Below are 17,745 nucleotides of genomic sequence, written 5' to 3'. Positions count from 1 at the left end.
TTGGGAAATATATTTCACCCACTTCAAAAGCAGTTTCCTGTGTAACAGGGTTGAGCTCATGAGCTATCATAATAGATTTTTTCAAATTAGTATGATTTCAATATACTGGGGAAAGGCTTTTCTGTTCCAAAATAACTCCTTTTTCCACACAGTTCTTGGATCACATATTACATATTGATTTATGTGGGTAGTTTTAGAGCATGAATGGTTTTCAAGAACTAACTAAATAACGTTAAGTACTCATGTACTATTAGTACATAACACACTTTTTTAACTGGTATATGGAGCTAGGCCACATTGGGCTCTTCCAGATGAAGGAAAGTATCATGAAATGTGAAGTTGGTGCCAGTTGAGACATGGAGGTGAGAATTTTAGCAGATTAGACTTAAGTAAATCCTGACATGCCAAGTCTCTCATAAGCAACTTATATTAAAAATTCTCTACCTAAAAATCATGCTTACATTTCTTAAGAGATGTAAATTACATTACTTTGTCCCCACACTCCAAGACAAGTTAAACTTGAAGAAAATATGAAGCTATTTAATCTGAGTGATAGGGAAATGACTAAAGCACCAAGACAAATTCCAAATGCAAAGGGACAAAATCTATGCCTGGTTCTAATCCACACTGTTGTGTGGTCAGATTCCGGCCATACTAGTAAATGCCTGGCATTTAAGAAAGCAGTATTTATCAAGACATATGACTTACCAGCAATATGGATTTGGCTAATAAAGTTATACAGACCCCAGTTATCCTTAAAACAAGCCATTCTCCTTTTATAGAAGCTATAATGTTTGAGTAGAATTAACCTCAGGGGCTCAAAAGTGATCATGTAAACCTAACCGTTAAAAAATGTGTTAATTTTTATTTTGTTAAAGTTTATAATAAAGTCATCACAAATATATTCTAATTACAAATATTAGAAAACCCCTACTCAAGTGGATTAAGCAAGCAAGAATACAAGTGGGCTACATGCTTGGAAAAAAAATCATATAAAGTGCAAAAAGTTGTGGCCTTTGAACATATTTGATCAAGCCTTGAGACACGACTAGGCTATGGTCTTATCTCCCAAGATTCCATTTGCCATTCTCTAATGTTGTAGCCTGCTTTATTTTATAAGAATACTGCTATGCCCTCCTCCATATTTGTGATTAAACCATCTTGAGAAACTGCAGAGGAGGCTGAGGAAGCTGTTACTTGTCCAGTCATTTGTTTCTGCTGTGAACTAGATGGTAACAAAATTTTCTATGGGAAAATAGAGGGTAGCCACAATTAAATGTTTTGAATTTGGTAAAACTTTCCAATTTTTTCATAAGTTTACATCCATAATTCCTGATGTACCTCTGACTTTCTTACAGAAAACAACACTGGTATTCTCTTTTATTTTTCTCTTCAATAAAATTATCAATTTCTGAGTATAATTTTGTTTTGTTTTGCACTCTTACTACTTACTCAAAAGTATACATGTGTTGTTGTCTATGTGTTGTGCATTTCCAAATTAATAAGATGGTAGGCAAAAATATAGTATACTATATTATTTCAAGGAACTTATTCACTTATTTCAAGGAACAGTTCATGTTTTTAATAACCTCCATAATGCATGACAATCATTTAACAAATGTATCCTTCCTTAATTAATAGGTTATAAAATATTTATTTCAAGGAACAGTTCATGTTTTTAATAACCTCCATAATGCATGACAATCATTTAACAAATGTATCCTTCCTTAATTAATAGGTTATAAAATATTTATCAAACATTTAATATGTTCCAAACTCAGTGTATATACCAAACATATAGTATACATCATGACAAATCAGGTATCTACAATTACAGGAAACAGAAGTATTTCCATTAGATGTGTTTTATAATATGATTTCACTCACTGAATGAACATGTTTTCATCAAATATAAATATTCTATTAAGAAAGGACTTATATCAAGAAATTGACTTGCTGATTATTTATTACAATCACTTTACCTGTTAAGATTAGGCAACTAAAATGTAACTTGAATATTTGGGGAGAAAAACTGAAGAATCTCCATCAGTAATTTTTCCTATTTTCATGTATGGCTATCTTTATGAAAGTTAATAAAAATAAGTGTTTTAGACAATTAATTACAAAATGCACCCACCTGAAGACAATGAAAGAACAATTACTGTGTTTTTAGTAAATATATATTACAGAATTTAGACATCATACTTTAAGCCTAACCTTGACAAATTGAAGTATTCCCAGAAAAATTGAAACCAGGATTTAAAGATGATTATATTTATGACTATATGAGCTAGTTCTGTTACTTTAATTTTAAACTTTTCAAGCTTTCTTTATAATGCATTAATATCAATAAAAAGGACATTTGTTCAATGAAGAAGCACATAAATAACTGCCTATTAATATATAAATCACAAATATTGGCATTCTAAGCATCACAAAGTTTCTCATAGTAATGCATGGATGTGTGTGGTTATGTGTGTGTAGAGAGAAAGAGAGCAAAAGGAGGAGGAAAAGGAAGACAAGGAGAAGGAGGAAAAGGAGAAGGGGGAAGAGAAGGAGGAGGGAAAGACTTAGAATATAATGAAATCTGTACTCTCGGGTTTCAGGTTGTTGTTTTTTTTTTTTCTTCCCCTAAACTCTTTATTCAGCACCTACTATATGTCTTTACTACATGCCAGGCATTATTGCTGGTATTGTAATTTGTCCCTGTCCTAGGACAAAGCAAATAAAATAAATAAGTAATTTTAGGAGAATTACAGATCTTTTAGAAAGCTGCTCAAAGTACAGGAAAACCACCAGGGAAGTTGAGTAGCATTGAACTAGGAAGAGTGGAGGATTCTAGGCAAACAGATAGGTTATGAAACACTGGAAACAAAGCTGCCTTGCAGAAGCTAAGACATTTGGTTGATGGATGAAGCCTGCTGATGATGTTCTTACAGGGAGTTGACTGAAGGAATCAATAATTGACCTCAATCCTCTTCTTATTGTCCACCACTGTATGAACCCCCACCATCCAGAATCCCTAAGGCAAGGGACCCATTTATATGTTCCAATCAACTCAGCTGCCAAGGCACAGAGCATGGCAGTGAGGGACAAAGAGTGCTTCTGAAAAGGTAGACCTATGATATTCAGCCCAAGGAAGAGATTTTGTGAAAAAAAAAAAAAATTCTTTTTCTTTTGTAAACCTAGTTGAAGTAAGAGGCTTGTTTTTCAATGTTCACAGTTAAATCCACCAAACTTTTCATACAGTAAATTTTAAAACACAATATATATTTTTTAATGAATGTATGCATGAGTAAGGGAGCAGTGGCAGCTATTCTTAAATTATTTAAAACCAGAATATAGAGCACTCTTGTTCTACTTTGCTCCAGAGAATTAAAATTGTGATGAAAGGATTATACATAGGAGGAGGCTAAACAAAAGAAATACATTTTTAAAAACTAGAAATTGTCTGCTAAATAATGAAATACCTTATTAGTGCTGAGCTTTCTGTCAATGAACGCATTCAAATAGAGATATGTTTTAGAAAGGCCAGAGCACAATGAGTCCAGGAACTGAATAGGCTCTTGGACCAGCTGCACACTAATATCTCTACCTCTTCTAAGATTCTTCCATTATGGGGCCCACAGGAGACATTTATTTCTGTCTTAGTATCAGGAGAGCTGTGCTTCTCTTGAGGAACTGTTTGTTGTTAGCCCATAGGGACATTCTAAATCTCTATGTGGATCTTAGCTTTGGCAGTCAGGAATTTTACAACCAAATTTGTGGTTCATTTTAGCAAATGTGTAGAATGTTTTATGACTGTTGTATTTGCATACTAACACTACCTCTGGTTTTTCTTATTTTTCTTTAATGCACCATACATCTAATCTATTTTTTAACCTTACTGATTTTTTTTTCTAATTTATTTATATGCCTTTTGGGGGAAAAAAGCAGGTTATAAACAAAGGTTTCCATATTTCTGTTGTTTAAAAGTTCTAAATAACTCCAGAGAGGAAAAAAAAAATACGTAGCTGACAATTTATTTAAATTCTCTTCAAAAATACATGCAGCAGGGGCATTTTTGCGTTGTAAATATTGCCCCATCCCTTCACCATTTGGCTGATAGAGCTCAAAGTTGTAGGGGAGGTGCTGATAGACTTGCAACCTATAAAAGCAGACTCTTAAAAGGAAGAATTTTAAATTACTTCTCTCTTTAAGTTTTAAATTATTAAAATGTCTCTGATACTTGAGATAATCTTGCAAAGACGAGTATAGGAAAAATAACAATGAATTATTAGGAGTAATTAACTAAGGTGGAGAGAGGTTATGAGATGAAGGACCAGGTTCAATGCCAGGGCCTCTCCTATGGTGGTATAAGGGCTGTGTTCACATCATGTAGATATGCATATAGTGGAAGCTCTCTCTGGATTCAACAGTTCTAGAACTAGAAACAGTCATTAATAGTATAAGTATAAAAAATAAACACAAAAGTAAAATAATTTGGGGATCAAATATTAAATAGTATGTGTTAAGCATATTTGAGTATAAGATGAGCCTTCCCCCCAAAAAAAAAAAAAAAAAAAGATGAGCCTTCCCTTACTCTCTCCTCACCCCATTCCCAAATACAAAGACAGATATCAGGGGATCTTCAACATTAGTACAGAAGAAAAAGAGTCACTGTTCTTTTTTTAAGAGAATCATGTTGGAAACTGCTAGTTTCCAATAATCTCTCTGTTTGATGCTTGTAATTAGGATGGACCCTGCTACCAATGTTTGAAAGTAATCATAATTCAAAGCAGTGTGTGTGTGTGTGTGTGTGTGTGCTGCATATCCCTGAATTCCTAGTTGAAATAATAGGACATACTAGGGATATATATACTGATCAAGCTGAATTTTAGTTTCAAGTAAGGGGAAAAAAATAATTTGTATTGGCATTATTTGATCCTCACAAAAATCAAGTGAAATAAAAACAATAAAACACTTTTTATCTTACCAAAAAAACAGGCTCAGTGGATTTATGTGACCCAAGGATATTACAAGTGCATTAATCCAAGTCAAAGTTGGGATCAAACCTAGGGTTTTATCACAACAAAGTTTTCACAATAGTAAATTATTAGGACTTTCAAGAATAACACGTAAAAATTAAAAAATTTCCCTGAAAAATCTATGGTTAAAGAGGTATTGGCATTGAACATTTTTAAGGTTATAGTTCCAATGGAAGTGACTGCTGTAAATTTTGAAAATGTCTGTATCTAATCACATTTGGTTAACCAAATTCTTGTTTTTAATCCAAAATATTTCTGAAGAAGCACTTGGGAATTCCATTTTGGAAAATGCAAGTAGTTTTTCACATTCCTACATTATTTTATTAATTTACAGTGTGATTATACTCAAATATAATTTACCACATTAATTTTCAATGGAAACATTTGTAAGTATACACTCTTTCTTTACACAGAGAAACAATGGTTTGCATATACTCAGCCAACACAGTATTTGAATGTATCTACAAAAAAAGGAGCTCATGGATGAAACTTGAAAATCACTCATTGTAAATATGAAAACTTTAAATCATAGTTCATAAAACATAATAGAACTTTGAGAACCTTAAAATTATTTAACCAAAATTATTATACAGCTGTAACTAAATATCTTTGATTGTTGTAGTCAACATTTCTTTACTCTTTGCTATCCACAATGCTCCTATAAGCTCTTTCCACAATAGGAAAATTTTATAAAACCATTTTACAATACCATGAAAATAATTTCCAAATTTCTTATTGTAAGGACTTAGTCACAATTTTTTTTTAAATGCCCTGTATATAAAATAGATAAGAGTAAGAGTGCTGTGGTAGTTATAGAAGTGAGGGAACAAGTGCATTAACAACTTGTCAATTCAGCCAGTCACCAAGAAACAGTTTAGAAACCCATCATCCATCACTGGGGGACCTGGATGGTTCAGTGGTTAGGCATCTGCCTTTGGCTCAGGTCATGATCCCAGGGTCCTGGGATCAAGCCCCACAGTGGGCTCCCTGCTCAGCGGCAAATCTGCTTCTTCTTCTGCCTGCAGCTCCCCCTGCTTGTGCTCTCTCTTTCTGTCAAATAAACAAATAAAATCTTTAAAAAAACCATCTAGCATGATGGTGGTGGTAAATAAATGTGTGGAGTTCAACTAAATAGTGATAGCTTGTTATGACTATACTGAATTGATAAAATATTATAATATATTGGGTTTATTACAGTGTAATGTAAAGGAACCTCCAGCATAGTTCTCCTTTTTTTCAAACAAATTATTATTTGGGATTGTTGAAAGAATAAGGTAAAAAGTTAAACACACACACTCACACAGACATTTCACTCAGATACATTACCAGGGAAGAAGTCATTGAAATCTTTTCTATTGCTAAGTGTAATACTGGAAACACTATCTATTTTCAGATTCATTATTCCTGGGTATGGATATTTTCATAACTACAACACAAGTTAGCCAAGGAAGCAATGGAGAAGGAAGGTAAGGGGTTGACTGATTAGGCAGAGCAAACAGTCTAATTCTGTGCTAATTATTAGTCCAGAAGCTTTAATGAGACAACTTTCATCTCTTAGCATGAAACATGAGCTACATGTTTTTTTGTGGCAATCATATCAAATTGTATGTGACTAAATTTTAAAATTTATGCCCCTTAGAGTTTTTCAAGTGAGGTAACAAAAATAATTTATTTACAAAGTTAACTCAAAACAATTTTCTAAAGCTATCCTGCAGCAATTTGTCAGAGTATCATACAAAAATATTAGAAGTATTCTATTTTTTAAATTTATGTTTCTTCTTAATTTAAATATTAGGCATTGATGTTCAAAACTAATTGGACTTTAAATTGTCAATTAAATTTCAAATTGATAATTTATCATTAAATAAAATATTCTTCAACAGTTTCTCTCTTTTTGATATTAATTCTTGGGCAGCTCATCACTAAGTCTCATCCAATGATTCTCACTTTGCATGAGTTATTTGGCATTGTTGTCCCTGTGGTAATTCATTTGAAGTCTCCAGTAACAAAAGAAGCAAACTGGATTCAGCCACCTCATTTTCCATTGATAGAAACAGAATTTTTATGAAAGACTTTAAATACATGGCTTAAAACTAAAATAGATTGCTACATTATCTTCATCAAACTGGAAAAATTCTAAATATACAAATTCCCTCCCTGAAAAAATCTGTTTAAATAACATTACCTCTAAGTATGTTTCATTTCTCAAGCACAAATTAATTACAATTACAGTATCTTTCCATTCCAGATATATGTTTAAAAATAGAGGAAAGGCCATGCCTTATCAATCAAAGCATCTTTTAGGTCACAGCCCATGGTTCTTATTCCCAGTTTCTCAAATATAGGAATAGAGTGCAGCAGTGCATTTAATTGGAATTTAGGTATTCCAATATTCTTTCTTTAGAGTGGTTTGAATTCCTGACAAATGAATGATCTGTTGTATTAAAGCAGTTATCAACATAGGAAGTGCTAGTTTAAGACAAAGATACTAAAAGTAAAGAAACGCAAATTACTAAGTGACCTATTCACTTTTGAAAGCCCATGCCTTTCAAAAGTTTAAGACCACTGGCTTTGTGGAACATTCTCCAGAACAGATCACATCCTGGATCACAAATTGGGTCTCAAAAGGTATCAAAAGATTGGGATCATTTCCTGCATATTTTCAGACCACAATGCTCTGAAGCTAGAACTCAATCATACGAGGAAATTAGGAAAGAACCCAAATAAATGGAGACTAAAGAGCAACCTTCTAAAGAATGAATAGGTCAACCAGGAAATTAAAGAAGAACTGAAAAAATTCATGGAAACAGGGGCACCTGGGTGGCTAAGTGGGTTAAAGCCTCTGCCTTCGGCTCAGTCATGATCTCAGGGTCCTGGGATCGAGCCCCGCATGGGGCTCTCTACTCCGCGGGGAGCCTGCTTCCCTTCCTCTCTCTCTGCCTGCCTCACTTCTTACTTGTGATCTCTGTCTGTCAAATAAATAAATTAAACAAAAATTCATGGAAACAAATGATAAAGAAACACAACAGTTCAAAATCTGTGGGACACAGCAAAAGCAGTCCTGAGAGGAAAATATATAGCGATACAAGCCTTTCTCAAGAAATAAGAAAGGTCTCAAATACACAACCTAAACCTACACCTAAAGGAGCTGGAGAAAGAACAGTAAAGAAAGCCTAACCCCAGCAGGAGAAGAGAAATCATAAAGATCAGAGCAGAAATCAATGAAACAGAAACCAAAAAAACAATAGAACAAATCAATAAAACTAGGAGCTGGTTCTTTGAAAGAATTAATAAGATTGATAAACTCCTGGCCAGACTTTTCAAAAAGAAAAGAGAAAGGACCCAAATTAACAAAATTATGAATGAAAGAGGAGAGATCACAAGCAACACCAAAGTAATACAAACAATTATAAGAACATATTATGAGCAAATCTACGCCAGCAAATTTGACAATCTCAAAGAAATGGATGTATTCCTAGAGACATATAAACTACCACAACTGAACCAGGAAGAAAGAGAAAACCTGAACAGACCCATAACCAGTAAGGAGATTGTAGCAGTCATCAAAAATCTCCAAACGATGCAGGAGGAGTCAAGATGGTGGAGAAGTAGAAGGCTGAGACTACATCAGGTAGCAGGAGATCAGCTAGATAGCTTATCAAACCATAACAAACACCTACAAATCCAACAGGAGATCAAAGAGAAGAAGAACAGCAATTCTAGAAACAGAAAATCGACCACTTTCTGAAAGGTCAGACTGGCAGAGAAGTGAATCCAAAGCGACGGGAAGATAGACCTCGGGGGGAGGGGCCGGCTCCCGGCAAGCGGCGAAGCAATGGAGCACTAAATCAGGACTTTTAAAAGTCTGCTCCACTGAGGGGCATCGTTCCAGAGGCTAAACCGGGGTGAAGCCCCATGCGGAGCCAGCGTGGCCCCAGGTCCCACAGGGTCACGGAAAGATCGGGGGTGTCTGAGTGTCACAGAGCTCGCAGGTATTAGACAGGGGAAGCCGGCTACAGTGACAAAGCCGAGGAGTGGGCTCTCAGCTCGGGGTTACCTTGAATGGGTCGCAGGCTGCGTGAGGTCAGAACGCAGCCAGAGGCCAGGGAGACGGGAGTGATTCGGCTCTTTTCTCTGAGGGCTCACTGAGGAGTGGGGCCCCAAGCTCTCGGCTCCTCCAGGCCAGAGACTGGGAGGCCACCATTTTCATTCTCGTCCTCTGGAACTCTATGGAAAGCATTCAGGGAACAAAAGCTCCCGAAAGCAAACCCTAGCGGATTACTTAGCCTGGCCCCTGGTAAGGGTGGTGCAATTCTGCCTCGGGCAAAGACACTTGAGAATCACTACAACAGGCCCCTCCCCGAGAAGATCAACAAGAAATCCAGCCAAGACCAAGTTCAAGCCCAGGGCCAGACGGCTTCCCAGGAGAATTCTACCAAACATTTAAAGAAGAATTAATTCCTATTCTCCTAAAACTGTTCCAAAAAATAGAAATGGAAAGAAAACTTCCAATCTCATTTTATGAGGCCAGCATCACCTTGATCCCAAAACCAGACAAGGATCCCATCAAAAAAGAGAATTACAGACCAATATTCTTGAACACAGATGTGAAAATCCTCACCAAAATACTAGCTAATAGGATCCAACAGTACATTAAAAGGATTATTCACCCGACCAAGTGGGATTTATTCCAGGGCTGCAAGGTTGTTTCAACATCTGCAAATCAATCAATGCGATACAATACATTAATAAAAGAAAGAACAAGAACCATATGATATTCTCAATAGATGCTGAAAAAGCATTTGACAAAGTACAGCACCCCTTCCTGATCAAAACTCTTCAAAGTGTAGGGATAGAGGGCACATACATCAATATTATCAAAGCCATCTATGAAAAACCCACCACAAATATTCTCACTGGAGAAAAAATGAGAGCTTTTCCACTAAGGTCAGGAACATGGCAGGGATATTATTATCAACACTGTTATTCAACACAGTACTAGAAGTCTTAGCCTCAGCAATCAGACAACAAAAAGAAATTAAAAGCATCCAAATCGGCAAAGAAGTCAAACTATCACTCTTTGCAGGTGATATGTTACTATATGTGGGAAACCCAAAAGGCTCCACTCCAAATCTGCTAGAACTTGTACAGGAATTCAGTAAAGTGTCAGGATATAAAATCAATGCCTAGAAATCAGTTGCATTTCTTTGCACCATCAACAAGACAGAAGAAAGAGAAATTAAGGAGTCCATCCCATTTACAATTGCACCCAAAACCATAACATACCTAGGAATAAACCTAACCAAAGAGGCTAAGAATCTATACGCAGACAACTATAAAGTACTCATGAAAGAAACTGAGGAAGACACAAAGAAATGGAAAAATGTTCCAGGCTCATGGATTGGAAGAATAAATATTGTGAAAATGTCTATGCTACCTAAAGCAATCTACACATTTAATGCAATTCCTATCAAAATCCCATCCATTTTTTTCAAAGAAATGGAACAAATAATCCTAGAATTTGTATGGAACCAGAAAAGACCTCAAATAGCCAGAGGAATATTGAAGAAGAAAGACAAAGTTGGTGGCATCACAATTCCGGACTTCAAGCTCTATTACAAAGCTGTCATCATCAAGACAGCATGGTACTGGCACAAAAACAGACACATAGATCAATGGAACAGAATAGAGAGCCCAGAAATAGACCCTCAACTCTATGGTCAACTAATCTTCGACAAAGCAGGAAAGAATATCCAATGGAATAAAGACAGCCTCTTCAACAAATGGTGTTGGGAAAATTGGACGGCCACATGCAGAAAAATGAAACTGGACCATTTCCTTACACCACACATGAAAATAGACTCAAAATGGATGAAGGACCCCAATGTGAGAAAGGAATCCATCCAAAACCTTGAGGAGAATGCAGGCAGCAACCCCCTCGACCTCAGCCGCAGCAACGTCTTCCTAGGAACATCGCCAAAGGCAACAGAAGCAAGGGCAAAAATGAACTACTGGGACTTCATCAAGATGAAAAGCTTTTGCACAGCAAAGGAAACAGTTAACAAAACTGAAAGACAACTGACAGAATGGGAGAAGATATTTGCAAACAACATATCAGATAAAGGGCTAGTATCCAAAATCTATAAAGAGCTTAGCAAACTCAACACCCAAAGAACAAATAATCCAATCAAGAAATGGGCAGAGGACATGAACAGACATTTCTGCCATGAAGACATCCACGTGGCCAACAGACACCTGAAAAAGTGCTCCACATCACTTGGTATCAGAGAAATACAAATCAAAACCACAATGAGATACCACCTCACACCAGTCAGAATGGCTAAATTTAACAAGTCAGGAAATGACAGATGCTGGCAAGGATGCGGAGAAAGGGGAACCCTCCTACACTGTTGGTGGGAATGCAAGCTGGTGCAACCACTCTGGAAAACAGCATGGAGGTTCCTCAAAAAGTTGAAAACAGAGCTACCCTATGACCCAGCAATTGCACTACTGGGTATTTACCCTAAAGATACAAATGTAGTGCTCCGCAGGGGCACGTGCACCTGAATGTTTATAGCAGCAAGTCCACAATAGCCAAACTATGGAAAGAACCTAGATGTCCATCAACAGATGAATGGATAAAGAAGAGGTCATATATATATATATATATACACAATGGGATACTATGCAGCCATCAAAAGAATTGAAATCTTGCCATTTTTGACAACATGGATGGAACTAGAGGGTATTATGCTTAGCAAAATAAGTCAATCAGAGAAAGACAACTATTATATGATCTCCCTGATATGAGGAAGTTGAGAGGCAACGTTGGGGGCTTGGAGGGTAGGAAAAGAATAAATGAAACTAGATGGAATCGGGAGGGAGACAAACCATTAGTGACTCTTAATCTCACAAAACAAACTGAGGGTTGCCAGGGGGAAGGGAATAGGGAGAGAGTGTTGGGTTTATGGACATTGGGAAAGCTAAATGCTATGAAGTGTGTAAACCTGGCGACTCACAGACCTCTACCCCTGGGGCTAATAATACATTATATGTTAATAAAAAATAAAAAAAAAAATTTAAAAAAAGACCACTGGCTTTGTAAGAGGCACCATGCACCAGTGAGAAAATAGCTTAGCAAGGTTGTATGAGGAAATCCTTGAATTTCTCATTGAAGTAAACTCAAATATATATGTTCATTACAGCTGAGTAGAAAGTGTAAAGATTTTTAAATATTGTCTAACGTAAATATTAAAGAATAATTTATTAAATTGAGAACAAAATCTTAATTTTCCAATTTATAAATAGTAAAATCATTAAAATTCTACTAGGATTTTGTAGTGAAAACAAAAACATTTCTTTTAGTCATGTGACACACATATACTCAAACATGCACTGTTACTTTTATATTCAGACTTGTAAGACAGGATGGTCTCATATGTTTGGTAACCAGCATGAAAATGTTGGAATGATGGATCCAGAATGACATAGTAAGGATGAGACAGATAATGGAATATTGTGCAGGCTAATCCCATAAATGTGGCCTAGAAAACAAGAACAATCTAATGTTGTGATTTGTCTATCATTAGCACTAGTCTTGAATCAGCAACCTTCAAAATGTGACTATAATTACATGGATATTACATGGAAATATTATAACAAGAAGGAATTCAGACAAAATTCATAATCTGTTCCCAATTTTCTAAATATTTAGCAGTTTTCAATGAGGAGATCTGCTTATAGAAAATGGTATTTCCAAAGAGTGAATTGGGATGGGATTAAGTTCTAGCTCCAAGCCACCCTCCACCATATATTTCTTAAGTTTTCTTACACTGTTCCACTCTTAAGGGAAGAGTAGAATACATGAGTAGGAAGAGGAGCAGAATGCTTACACACTAGGCTTACATGACAATATGGTTGGGTAAAAAAGAAGACATCAACCCAAGATAACATAAGCATACTTAAATTCTCCATGAATCTTTTATGCTCGAGGTCCCACTGGGAACAAAAGACACTCAGAGAATGGCAGGAATGTGCATTTACCATATCAACAGTTAAAGAAGATAAGTTATGATTATCTTAAAATACAGAAAGCATATTCAAAGAAGGCCAGATTAATTAAAGAAAATAAAACATATAACTAGTTACTCAAAAAAACCTTAATTTGATGAAGTCTTAATATGGGAAGCATCATAATTTATAACAGACTTAATATTTTTGAAGTTAATTTATATAAATACTACTATCATGACTTCTAGTCAATATACCATGAAAGACCAAGCCATAGCAAAACAATCACTAGGATATTACTAGTATAATATTAATAACTTTTAAAAAGTCTAACAAAAAATTATAGGAGAAAAACTATATGTTTTTGCAATCACAACAACATCTACAAAATTTCCAGGGATAATTTTATAAGATTTGTACTAGAACATAATAAAGAAAAGTACGAATATATTACTAAAGGATACAGGGAGGTATATAAGAAATTCATTGAAGAATGTACTGAATATTATACCAAAAATAATACTCTGTATCACTTAAGATTAAATTTGGTGGTATATGATATATATGTGTTCACAGTAACATAACAAAATCAGAGTTTATTTATTCATTCAAAATTTTTGGACAAAGCCTGTATGGATTAGTAAAGCTGCTCCATGAAAAGATCAATGTCCCAGTTTCCTTCTATCTTTCTCTTGTATTAATCTTAGCATAAGCATATTTTGAAAATAAACAGAATCTTTTTGAGGACTGGTTGTTCTGTAAATGTAGGTTAGAAATGTCAATAACTCCAAATTGTTTCATAATCACTTTGAGGGACAGAGTTGTCATCAACTGAGATAGGATGCTGGGTAGTGGCAGGGTAGGTCAGGAGTTCATTTTGATATTCTATTAAGCAAAGTTTGGATGGATGGAGGTCATGATTATATAGATGTCATTTAAAGTCTGTACAGAAATTTATCTCCAAGGGAATACATGCAGAAGAAGGAAGGATTAAGAATGGAGCCCTAAAACAGTCTAACAATATATGGTTATACAGAAGAGGAGAACTAATACAAGTATTTTTGAAGGAGTATCAACCGAATTGAAAGGAAAATTAAGAGAATAATGACCTGAAAAAGAAATGAAAAGGATAGATTGAGGGACTGTGTCAGATGTTTCTGATATACTATGCAAAAAGTAAAGATTAAGAATTGACTTTTGGTTTTAGTAGTATTAATTGATATTTTGATATATTACACAGTATTTGTAATGTGGTGGAGTTAGAAAGATTGATTTTGAATTAGGCAGGAATTGGGAAATAATTGATGCTTTTAAATATTATTTTATCTTTTGAAGTATGTTTTGCTCAAAGGGAATCAAATAATTACAACTGCAGCTGGGGGAAAATATATATAGTTTTTAGTAAAAACTAACCTTATAATGTTGTAGAGAAAAAGAGTGTTTTTCTCATGGATGTCCTAATGCAGATGAAAGTGGCTAGAACCTAGGGCCATTATGGAAGGGTTTGATTTTGATTAGAGTGTAAGTAATTTTTAGGTTAACAGCTGGGAACATGGCATAGTTGTATTGGTGTGAATCATTGGATGGTTCCATTCTGGTTGCTGATGTTCATTCCAACATCAACTTCTCTCCTGCCTTCCTAGCAAAAAAAAAAAAAAAAAAAAAAAAGTGGTAATGATGAGGAAGCAGTAGAACCCACATCAAGAAAATTATCCCAGATATTTTCAGTGGAATTTCATTTACTAATCACTGGCTACCACTTATCTGACACTGACAAATGTTTTGCCTTTTCTTTTTAGCTGAGTATATTATTGCACTGAACAAAATGGTGGGTTTTTAGCAAGGAATGAACAAAGAATGGAAATTGTATAGGTAAATGTCAGTGTCTTTTACACTCAATGCATAGCTCAACATAATCTTTCACAGAACCTGATAAGTTGGGGTTGAATTCATGTCAACAAGAAAATTGTCAAAAAAAAAAAAATCAAGAGAAGTTTGATAAAAAGAAGACAACAAAAAGAAATTTCTAACGTCTGGATAGTGAAACATCAGCAAGCAACTGCAATTAAATGAGAAGTGGTTCCAAAATGAACACTTTTATTAATGTGAAAGAATAAAGTCCAGAAAGAGATTTAATATATAATGTAACCAAGATAGCTGTAACATTCTCTTCAAGTTGACTACACAGATTTCTTCTCAACTCTAGGCTCCTGACCTACCTTTTCTCAGAATGTTTACATTAGAAAACTTAAAATTGTAAATACTTTCTTTGCTTCTTGAGATGTAAACATTTCCCAGTTGTTTTCTCTCTCTCTCTCTCATTTGTTTTTTCTTCCAAATTTCACAACCAAGGAATGCCTTTCTCAAGAACTTGGGTGGTATCCCTCTGGAGTGTATTCATCAAGAAAGCTACAGCTCCTATTGCTCAGTCTCTGTGGGAGGGTAAGAGCCTTATTTCAATAAGAACCAATTAGCAAGCATATTGACCTAATTACATTGACAAATCTTTCTCCAGTTCTTTTCCACTAGCTCACCTGAGTGCTTAAAAACTTCTGCCTTTTGTTTCAGTGGAGGTTGGATTCAATTTCTCTCCCTATTCCCTTACCCCCTTTTCCAAATAAGCCTCCCTCTTTAAGTCTTCCTTACCTGTTTAACTTGTACAGTGTAATTTTTCTTTGACAAATGAAATTATGTATAATGGTATTATCAATCTGTAGGGAAATGATTTTTTATTCATAAAATTATAGGAGAAGACTAGATATCTAATTGGGGAAAATGATCTTATTTCACACTGCAAAAATAAAATCAAATTAATTAAAAAGTAAAGGTTTGAAAAAATGTAAACTATAAGAAGATAGGATAATGCATACATTATTTTATTCATGAGAATACTTTTTGCATGTTTAATTTGTTCTGGGGTCTAGTAATAATAGTAGGAATTTGTAAACATGAGAGATGTTATTTACCTCTGCTCTCATAAAAACATTAAAAAAATGATCAATATGACTAAAGAAAACCAACAAATCAAATAATCAATACCTCTATACTTCAAAAGATATTATACAAATAGAATAAATATAACTGAAAACCTAGAAGAAAGTATGTCCAACAAATATATAAAAGTTCTATACTGAATATATCAAATATTTCTGCAAAACAAAAAAGGAAACAAAATTCCCAAAGGAAGTTAAGCGAAATATACAAATGAGTGGTTTTTAGAAATGCATATTGGTTTCAAAATATATTAAAAAAGAAGCCCACACATGTCTCTTTTTCATGGCACCTCGGACGCAATAGGGGGGCTTTAGGATGAAGCTTTCCCAGCTACTAGCTACCAGAAACTCATTGAAGTGGATTATGAACACAAAATTAGAAGCTTATGGCCACAGAAGTTGTTGCTGAGGCTGTAGGTGAAGAATGGAAGGTTATGTGGTCCAAATCCCTGGTGGCATTAAAAAACAAGTCTTCCCCATGAAGCAGAGTGTCTTGACCCATGACCACGTTCACCTCCTGCTGAGTAAGGGGCATGCCTGCTACAGACCATGAAGGACTGGAGAAAGAAAGCACATATCTACTCAGGGTTTCAATGGAGATGCTATTCTCAGTGTTCTCAACTTGGTCACTGTAAAAAAGGGAAGAAGGACATTCCCAGACTCATCGATACTACTGTGCCTCATTGCTTGGGGTCCCAAGGAGCTAGCAGAATCCACAAATATTTCAGTCTCTCTAAAGAAGATGATGTCTGACAGTATGTTGTGAGGAAGCTCCTAAACAAAAAAGGTAAGAAATCTAGAAACAAAGTCCAAGATTCAGCATCTTGTTACACCACTTGTCCACCAACAAAAATGATGGTATGTTGCTCTGCAAAAACAGTGTACTAAGAAAAATAAGGAAAAGCTGCAGAGTATGCTAAACTTTTGGCCAAGAGAATGATAGAGGCCAAAGAAAAACACCAGGGACAGAATGTCAAGAGACAGAGGCTTTCCTCTCTGAGAGTTTCTACCTCTGAGTCTGAATTCAGTAAAAAATGTGATTTTCTAAAGGCAACAAATAAATAAAATCAGACAGGAAAAAAAAAAAAGCCCAGGTCATTTAATTAAAAAATGCAAAAAAAAATTTTATATCCTTCAAACTGTAATTAGTATCACACTGAAAAGTTTGGAAAACATTTATTATTAATATCTAATGTGAATAAAAATTATCACAGTAACATGTGGGTATAATGTATCCTCAACCATATAAAATACTGTAAGACAGCAATGCCATTTCTTAGCATTTAACTTACATGAGCGCACCAAGCTTAAGCATGGATGCATAAGAAAACACTGCAGTGTTGTTTGTGGCAGAGGAAATAAAAAAGAAAAGAGTAGTTGGGAATTGAAAAAGTAAACTGTATACGACTAAATACGACATAGCAATGAAAAACTATACCAGAATATAAGGGATAGAAATGATTTATTATAATGTTGCAAAGCAACAAATAGGACAATTAAATTCTAGACACATTTAGGGGCGCCTGGGTGGCTCAGTGGGTTAAAGCCTCTGCCTTCGGCTCAGGTCATGATCCCAGGGTCCTGGGATCGAGCCCCACATCGGACTCTCTGCTCCATGGAGAGCCTGCTTTCTCCTCTCTCTCTCTGCCTGCCTCTCTGCCTGCTTGTGATCTCTATCAAATAAATAAATAAAATCTTTAAAAAAAAAAAAAAAA

At 35.2% G+C, this 17,745-nt stretch overlaps 1 pseudogene across 1 annotated transcript; it reads left to right on the top strand.

Annotated features, from left to right (window-relative positions):
* Nucleotides 1-356: 356 nt before the first annotated feature.
* LOC308340203 (small ribosomal subunit protein eS6-like) lies at nucleotides 357-17,095 on the top strand (annotated as a pseudogene). Its single transcript has 2 exons — nucleotides 357-362; nucleotides 16,346-17,095. The product of its transcript is annotated as a small ribosomal subunit protein eS6-like (transcript).
* Nucleotides 17,096-17,745: the final 650 nt, after the last annotated feature.

The sequence above is a fragment of the Martes martes genome (genome assembly GCF_963455335.1).
Source record: "Martes martes genome assembly, chromosome: 3".
Lineage (NCBI taxonomy): Eukaryota > Metazoa > Chordata > Mammalia > Carnivora > Mustelidae > Martes > Martes martes.
This window is presented reverse-complemented; position numbering and strand designations above follow the sequence as displayed.